The sequence below is a fragment of the Lytechinus pictus genome, chromosome 2 (genome assembly GCF_037042905.1).
Source record: "Lytechinus pictus isolate F3 Inbred chromosome 2, Lp3.0, whole genome shotgun sequence".
In the NCBI taxonomy this organism is placed as follows: domain Eukaryota; kingdom Metazoa; phylum Echinodermata; class Echinoidea; order Temnopleuroida; family Toxopneustidae; genus Lytechinus; species Lytechinus pictus.
Window position 1 is genome coordinate 1,829,826 of NC_087246.1, and position 9,246 is coordinate 1,839,071.

Consider the following 9,246-nt stretch of genomic DNA (forward strand, 5'->3'; position numbering starts at 1 on the left):
AGAAACTCGTATACCCCCCCCAAGGTAGCAAATCATAGTCATCACTTAGTACACCTACTCTTACTTTTTCATATTTTCTAGAGATTCGATGTTTTAGGAGAAGAAAGTATGAATTTGACATGAAAACTTAAAAACACCTAAGAGATATGGAGCACGACTCCATCGAAAATCTAAGAAAACCTGGGTTGCACATTTTTTTCTGGAATACCGGACGGTATACATGGTATATGTACCTGTTACTGTGCGATTGCGGTTACGACATGGGGAGCGGGGATACCCCCTCCTAATGACGTCATAACCAACTTATTATTATCGACATCCCTAGTTTGCCTCTGTCTAACCATGGACCGTAAGCTGTTGGTTTTCCAACACCGAACAAATAATACTCTTTGGGGGATTTCGCCAATGAGATTTCAACAAGCTTTGTGAGCAAATAACATAGGATCATAATTCAGATCATATTCCTTCCGACTCAGATCTACTAGGCCTATCCGGCAATCTATAGCTTTTCTTCAATATCTATACTTATTATTTTATATACCAATCTGAATTGAGCTGCACAAGTTTTGAATAACGGTAAGTGTTAAGCTATTATATGGTGCTGTAATTTTACATTTTTTAAAGATTTGTGTCACATAAATGATCTTAATTAGATGTTTGTATACATTTAGCTGATATATATTACATTGTCATAGATCGTCCGATTATCTCAGCTATTTATTTATTTTTTCACTTCAAGTTTATGCCAGGATTTATAACACCTGTTCTGATGTTATGTGGTTTCGTATGAATTGAGTCAGGGGTGATTTAGCGTATGTTTGGAAGGACCATTGAATACTGTGCTCTGCTTTTAGAAAGATGTGAGTGAGCAAAGCGAACCGACAATCGGGTTTTGAGGAATCATCTTAACTGCATTATTGGCTAATATTATGGAGATTTTTCAGTTAAAACTGGTTCGCGAGCCTAGGGCATCATTTCAGTATACATTATAGATTTGAATACATACAATGAAAATTGCAGTTTTTATTTATTGCTTAAATAAACAGTTACCTCTATCATTCTGTTTTACTTGATAGAATCCAACTAGATTTCCGTTCACTCTGAGAAGTGCTTTAGCCCATAAATCGATGCGTAGCACCCAATACTTGGAATCCACCTTCCCTTTATATAATACGACTTTGTAACAACATTTTAACATTTTTAAAAGGAATATGAACGATTTATTTCTTTCAAAATACTCTTAATGATATAATCTTCATAATCATTCAGGTGCATGGTAATGTATTTGATTTTTCTTAAGATGTGAACGATATTTATTTCCTTATCTTAATATGCTTTAGGGGCAAATTTAAGTTTTTGCTTTAGATTAGGTTTTGTTTCTGTTACTATATAAAAACTGTTATTTCGAGCCTTGTTATTTCAACTAATTACTTATCTATATTTAAGGGACTCTGTGCACGCGCTTCAAACATATTTTGTTTATGCTTAATAAGGTATTCTCATCTTTGTAATATTATTTTGTTGTCAATGTGAATATATTTTTTACATGGTAGAATAAACAAAATATCAAGCAAATTAATACACAGAGAACCCAGATCACCAGATGACGGGGCCATACTATCGCCCCTTTAAACCTTTTAAAAATAATATTACTCTTGTGTAATTCGATACAAAATAAAATCACGAGGAAAGAAACATAATACACTGAAGCGTGAATGTTGTCAAATTGACTAAAGCCTGAAAAGACTGGGTATTTCCATGCCCATGGTGCTATTGTTTACCCAACCTATTCAAATTCCGAAATGTTCTAAGCTATTTCGGAACTTTTTTATTTTACCACATCACATTTTCTCCCACTATTTCACTCTAGGGTTGGGGCTAAGATTTTGGAGAAGTTTATTAAAATGGGTGTATCCTTGTACCGCTTATTTAGATGACTTTTATTTCATAATTTCCAATACGTTCTTTTATTCATTACATAAATTATATTGCATTTCGTTTCATTTGGCAGTGTAATGCCCTTTGCACGCTTTAACACTCTTATGGCCTATCACATTACAATGACAGTTTTGATTCATAATCGCTTTGTAAGATATGTGTCATACCACACTGAATTCAAACTTTAAAATGAATAATCAGTAGATATACCAAAACTAGAGGTTTGGATAAAAACACCCCTAGATCTATGGCGAAAATGAAAGTATTCATTCGCAAGCAATAATCATGATAGTATCTGGCATAAAGAGGTACTTGTCATGTTTGTATGCGGCATGATTGATCACCTAACTCGCGAATGTGGGTGTCAATTTGAACTTTGTTCCTTTTCATCTGTTTGACTTCATATTTGATTTAGTTAATGTTCAGACAGGCAATCATTACAAGCAGGCTTCATTTGTTTAGGAGATGTAATGGAAGGTGTTTGGTGATCATAATACTCTTGGTTATAATACTCTTTTCAATTTTGAGAATATAATGCATATGAGCGATGTATAACAGAGTGTATACAATGGAATTAAAAAATATTAGAAATAAATAACATAAAAAAAGCATGCAAATAATTCCTTCAAAAGTTCGGATAACGATCATCAACAACTCAAATTAAAATATAGGTAATTAAGTTTATTTAGGATATGATATTATCGCACAAGGTAGGCCTAATAATGAATCTGATAGATTAAGTGATAATGTGCACGCAAGGATGACCATAGAAGGAAAAGATATGGGATCCATATGTCAAACCCCGGAAAATTATTACGTAATGCTTGCTCGATATGGTATAGAAAAGGAAAGTGTACTTAACTAAAAACAAGGAGCTTCCAAGCTCCTTGCTAAAAGTTATAGCACACTACAACTAAATCAAGACATATTGCATGCTGGGTAATAATGTACATGAGACAATCTGTCATATCATTTTATTGTCTGACTAATAAATAACAATCGGAGTAATATGTTTTCTCAATCAGACTTGAAGTTTAAATTACCGTGACCTTTCATCCCCTTCTATCGATTCATTTGCGGGTCGTTGAAATCATAATATTGTTGGATAAATATAACACTGCAGACGTGTCCAAAGTTCACATAATGTATGTTCACGTATTAATGAATGTCATCATGAACTTTATAAAGCTCAATCACAATGATGGTAATATAAAATTATCTAGAGCCATTGCATTGGTATGCTTTGACTATAATCAATATTATTGTCAATAATCATAAAGGTTCCTTGAATTGATTAAATTTTTCAGAAACAAATATTTACTCTTGCAGACCTAAATGTATGTATTGGTTATTTTGGAGGATTTATTTCCTCCATTGGAACCTAAAATATATCAATAATAATTGTCATGGACAATTCAAAAGGAGGAGTTTTTTGTTTTGATTTTTTAAGGAATATACAATATGAACTATTTTTGTATTCTATTATGATCTTCAGTGATTTAGGGTGCGTTTATGCGCCACTTTTTTTAACCCTAGAATCATGATCTGAATCATCATTCTGGCCTGGAGTCGCATAAACGCAGCCTTACATAATGAATGAAATATAAAGTGTAAAAGTAATCTGTTTTTATGTTAATATTATGATTACACAAGTACTTTTCAACTCCACTCTTTTCGCAACGACCCCATAATCACAGGGGATTTCGCCCCTTATGATTTATCAAGGAAATAATAAAACAAAAACAAAGATGAGGAGAAGGAGATAACGAAGGGGAAGAAGATGAGAGGAGTTTAAAAAAATAGTGTTGGTCGTGTAACTCCATGCTACCCCTAATATTCAATTGATTATAAAAATATATATTCCTTTCCTGTCGTCTCGCTCCTTCAAAACTGAAAATAAAAATTAGTAGTAATAATGAAACTTTGCGTTCTCGCGCCAGTTTAATAGCACTAAGTCATTTTGACTAAATGTACCCATTTTGTTTGGATTTGGTAAAAGCTAAAACACATATCATACCGGTTTAATCGTATGCAACGCAATTAACATGTAGGCCTATACCCCTACTACTACTACTACTACTACTACTACTACTACTACTACTACTACTACTACTACTACTACTACTACTACTACTACTACTACTACTACTACTACTACTACCACTACTACTACTATTAGTCCTACTACTACTACTACTACTACTACTCCTCCTCCTCCTACTACTACTACTACTACTACTACTTCTTCTACTACTACTACTACTATACTCCTATAATCCTCTTAATACTGCCGCTGTTGCTATTATTACTATTACTACTTTCTTGATAGTTATCACTTGAGTAAAATGTATCCAATATTATAATACGTTAATTACTCATCAACATGTTGTCTTACAGTTTCCTTGGTAATATTAGGACCTGACCCAAGGTTCACTTCCTTTCTCACGTTTGAGAGCTTCCGGTTTGAATAAATTCAGTATTTCAGCTGGCTCGTTGCTCATAGCTACCTGTTTTTCACTACTAACTATGATATGCATAAATTCTGTGCAAAAATTCATTGATAAGAGAAAGTATGTGATAATTAAATGTTGTGGTATTACTCTTGATGCATATTGTTTATTGTTCAAGTTTAGTATTATAAGAATTTGACCTCAATCTTAGGAGTATAACACTACGCTATGCACACACAATGTTCATGTTTTGTACTCCTTTTCACATCTTTCTTTAATTTAAATGATTCGGTTAGTTAAAACTCCTCCCAATATCATACTCATGAAAGATATTCATCCTGTTCATGATATTAAAACTTGTTGTTCTTGCATACCTGTTCATATTCTCCGAGCCGCAAAACCAAGGTTGACGTCATTGCTCATGACACGAATAAAACAACAAGAAGACATAGTAGACTGTTGTACCTTTGCCATCGGTAAAATCAATTATGACTTCCTTCCCTATGAATAATACTAATTAAAAAAAACTTTCGTCAGCTGTGATGATCAGTGAAACATTAAAATGATTTTGATCTAATTTAATTTGAATTTATTTCCGTTAAAAACGAATAACATTTAAATAACACGTGTTAAATTAACACAATGAAAATGGGAGGATAACCCTATATACTCAGTAAGATTAATCATGGTGTAGTTGATCTACCGTGTAGCGGTCCTCATGCAAAGCTTTTAAAAAAGACACAACCTATAAACGTAATATAAAACATACAAAGATAAAATACAAAGACATAGGGAAGTCAATCCAAACGGTCATAACTTTTAACCCTTAACCCTTTAACAAAACGTATATCGTAATTGAAAACAAAAATAAGTAGTGAATTATTATAGAATTTCCATGTCAGACCCCATTGGAGATGTGTATATTGGTAACATTAACTACATTATTGAAAGAACTGTGCGTCATTTCATTAGAATATGTACCCTTATATCATGTATATTTGAAAACATTCTTCTGCAGTATTCAGTTGGAGGTTTGGAAGAGACACATTTTGGTGAGAGGAAATTGAAAGATAACATATTATGCAAATAAAGCAGCAGAGTTATTGCCAAAGGAAATGCTAACACCTCAGGATGATATATATAATCTTTTCTATAAAAAAAACTGATTCTGCTAGTCATGGCGTCCTAATTCTTCTTTATAAAGTCTGAGAGGGAAGGGAAACATTGGAATCCTTCCTATTGCTCAGAGCTTCTATTTTTTTATTATCACGCATCATAATCGAATATAGAAATATACATGTTTGTAAGGTGAATGAAATCGTCTTCGTAATGTATAATTTAATAATATGCGAGATTAGCCTCGTGAAAAAAATGCATATTCCTTAAAACACTTTCTTACGACGCTCATTAGAATATCAGTTCTAGATCACACGTATTTGTATTTTTATGTTTTGCTTATTATTGTTTGTGGTACCTTTTCACAGGCAAAAAAAATTCAAGTATAGGCCTAACAATAGCGAGTTCTAGGGACATAAAGTAGCCATTGTTCTAGCCTAGCGATCTGAATAAAGGTGAAAGAAAATTATATTTCACAATAATACTCAAAGTAAATTGGATTTATGATAGTACTATGAATGTAATATTGAATGTAGTGAAAGTGTTTTGTTTGGTCTATTCAACTGAAGTTTGAATGCCAAAAGAGGGCGACATTCATTATCTGAAAACTTTGATCATTGAACTTTTGTCAATGACTTCCCCGACACATACCACGTTAAATTGTTCACAACATGATATTCTATTGGCTTATGTGCAGTTGTCTGGCGTATATATTCCATTGTTATAATTCGTAAGATAGAAATTGGAATCATATATTGCACTTTGCATTATCTCTATAATATTCATGACTTAATCCAGAACCTTGATGTGTTCACTCTCTGGTTCTATGAGCCTAATTACAACAGGAAGGCTAAAGATATTCGTTCGACCCAACCCATTCGAATTTTTATCAATTTGATATTGCTGATTGACATAAGTGTATGAATATAATTGAAAATCTAACACTGATTCTAGAAATTGTAACTACTGAACTTCCTTTGCCCAAATTGGGAAGGTATATCAATGACTTTGGAACTATTTTTTGACTGGCGGGAGAATTAGGGCTATTTTACTGTTTCAGTTGATAAATTTGATCCCATCATAGTTATCTTCATAAATGGCGATTTATTTTTTAAATGAGCTGGCTACAATACCCTTCTCTGGTCAAATATGGAATGTCAAATATATATATCCTATCCAATGGTAGTAAACATTCGACCCTCTAATTCACGTTTATTTATGGGGAATATTTTACGCGCGTCACACCCTCTCTGTTTCCAATTGTATTCCCCTTTGTCGCCCTCTGTTGTCCACCCTTCATCTACCATTCTATGTGACATGTACGAGAACAGATGAATGGGACAAAGCAAAGTCGGCTAAAATTTATCAAAGAATCTAATCTAATATTAAATATTTGAAGAAAAAAAATCACCAACGGTTAAAACCTGCTTTAGCGACGATTTGTTATGTTATGATAGAAATTTGGTTTCCTTTGACTGTTTTCCCCTCATCGTTCCCATGTAGGCCTATAATGTACCTGATAGAGCCTGGATATCTACCACTTGCCTCTTTATCATGATTGACAAGTTATAAAATGTGTATTTTGATTATGGAATTATATTTCATTTATTTATTTTTACGAAGTTTACAATATAAAGTAATATGAAAACTTGCTAGCCACGAACGGTGTCCCGTTTTGGTCAATAAATCTTATGATAAATAAATATATATATATTAATTAATTCATATGCATTTATTTCGTTCATATATTAAAAATAACATTTAAAAACATATTGATGTATGAATATGCTAGAAATAGAAATAATTTATGAAACGAGGAGACAGCTTAAAAGGCAGAGAAGGAACTTGTTTATTATTAAGACCGTCTACTCATAAAGACCTTTTTTTTCTTCTTGTTTACCTTGGTTATGCATTCTTGCTTCACTAAATTTCACTCTTATATATATTTCTATTCACAGATTTATTTTGCAACTCTCTTGTAAAGGATAAAAAGACAAGATGGGTAACCGTTCATCTAAGAAACACGCTAAGATGACAGATGACGATGAGGGCGCTATACCGTCAAACGATTCGGACTCCACAGGAAACAAAGGTAGGTTTGTATCTGTGTCCGGGGGGGGGGGGGGGGGGGGGTTCTACTGGGATATATATATTATTTTGTATTTCATTTATGCAATGACATGTAATTGATAAATAGAAATATACTAAACATGATCATGGTGACTAACGACCCATCTGCGTCACTGAAATTGGCATGAATATCAAAATTAATTTCAGCCTAAGTTTTTGTCTATTTTTTTGATATTTCGATTCTTATGAAAATGTCATATTAAAACTGTTGGCCTCCCTTGGTCTTTACGTATGATGTATAGCTAACTCTCATATGCCTGCTGGCGCGGCGCGAACAGGCCAATGGAAAACTATATATTGGAGCTCAATTTATCAAATATGTATGAGTTTCCATTTGAACCTCAACACATCTGTGCTAATTTACCCAAGCTGCGATACCAGCGAATACCTACCATTCTCGAGATTTATAACGCATCCAACCATGTTTTGAAAATACACTTAAACAAGGTTTTTGGCAATACTAGTTAAGTTCCTTGGAAACAATTTTATTTTGGTTCGTCTTCGCCGCCCCTGAAATCAAGTCTTATCTCGGCTCATTTCCTCGCGTTATGTTCAACGGCCAAGTTATGCATTATGAAGATGACCTTTGATTTCTATAACTTTCTTCATAAGAATTATCACCTAGCAGACATACTTGTTATTGTACTTTCGTTGATGAGATTATTTTCATCCTATCAATTCAATCAAATCGTCATATCTGTCACGATAAGTTGGCAAAATTGGATACTATAATTTCCTGGAGTCGTGTCAAATCATCTGCAGACCTTTCCGCTATAAACTCTTCCGATTTCTGCATGGCAATAAATCTCTATATATGATCAGAAAAGTAAGAGGGTAGTGGCGGTAATGGGTCTTCTTCTATGTTAAGCTATTGTTTTTGTTTTGTTTAAAAACAATGCTTTTTATTTACCACAACTATATTCAAGTGCATCAATCCGCCCCCAAATTATGAATATTAAAACGTAATCAGTCTCTTAAATTCTGCAGTCATGTAAAATTTATACCTAATATCTAACATGTCTAATTTAAAGGATGATCTTCATAAGCTTCATCATCTTCATCATACTCTTGGATATGTATTCTGATAAACTTTGAAAAGATCTTTGCCAAATACATTTAGTCGATTATATTTTGTCAAAAAGTTTTATTTGACTTCGATATGATAGGCCTCTGTTAGACCCAGTGTGGGTATTTTCTTCCAATCATTATTATCAAGACCTTATAGGTGGACCCATGGGTGCCGTAGTTCTGTCATGTCTGTAGGCTTGTTATAGGAATGGATCCTAATAGGTTCCACGATACAGGCATGATAGGTTTTAAATCATTTACCAAACCTTTCCGATATGAAACTAATTCAAAAGCTTAGAAAAAGAGTTAAAAATAAAATATAATGATCATGATTTGGCATCTTTTATGGTTCATGCTTGGCACACGAAAAATAGATAAGTACCAGTGAGAGGTCTTGTGAAAAACTTTAAAGTTGGTCATCTTCACGTGAGCCAAGTAGCACTTCATGGGTCAAATATTTTCTGATTGCCATTTTTACTTTTTCTTTTTAAAGAAACTAACCACCATTAAATTCAAAACCTATTTTACAGGTTTATGGCCTACT

General features: G+C 33.2%; 1 long non-coding RNA gene across 1 annotated transcript; it reads left to right on the top strand.

The window, feature by feature from the left end:
• The first annotated feature begins 474 nt into the window (after window positions 1–474).
• Window positions 475–7,596, top strand: LOC135153259 (uncharacterized). The gene is made up of 2 exons (XR_010292724.1): window positions 475–576; window positions 7,463–7,596. It is a non-coding gene; the product is annotated as an uncharacterized LOC135153259 (long non-coding RNA).
• The last annotated feature ends 1,650 nt before the right edge of the window (window positions 7,597–9,246 follow it).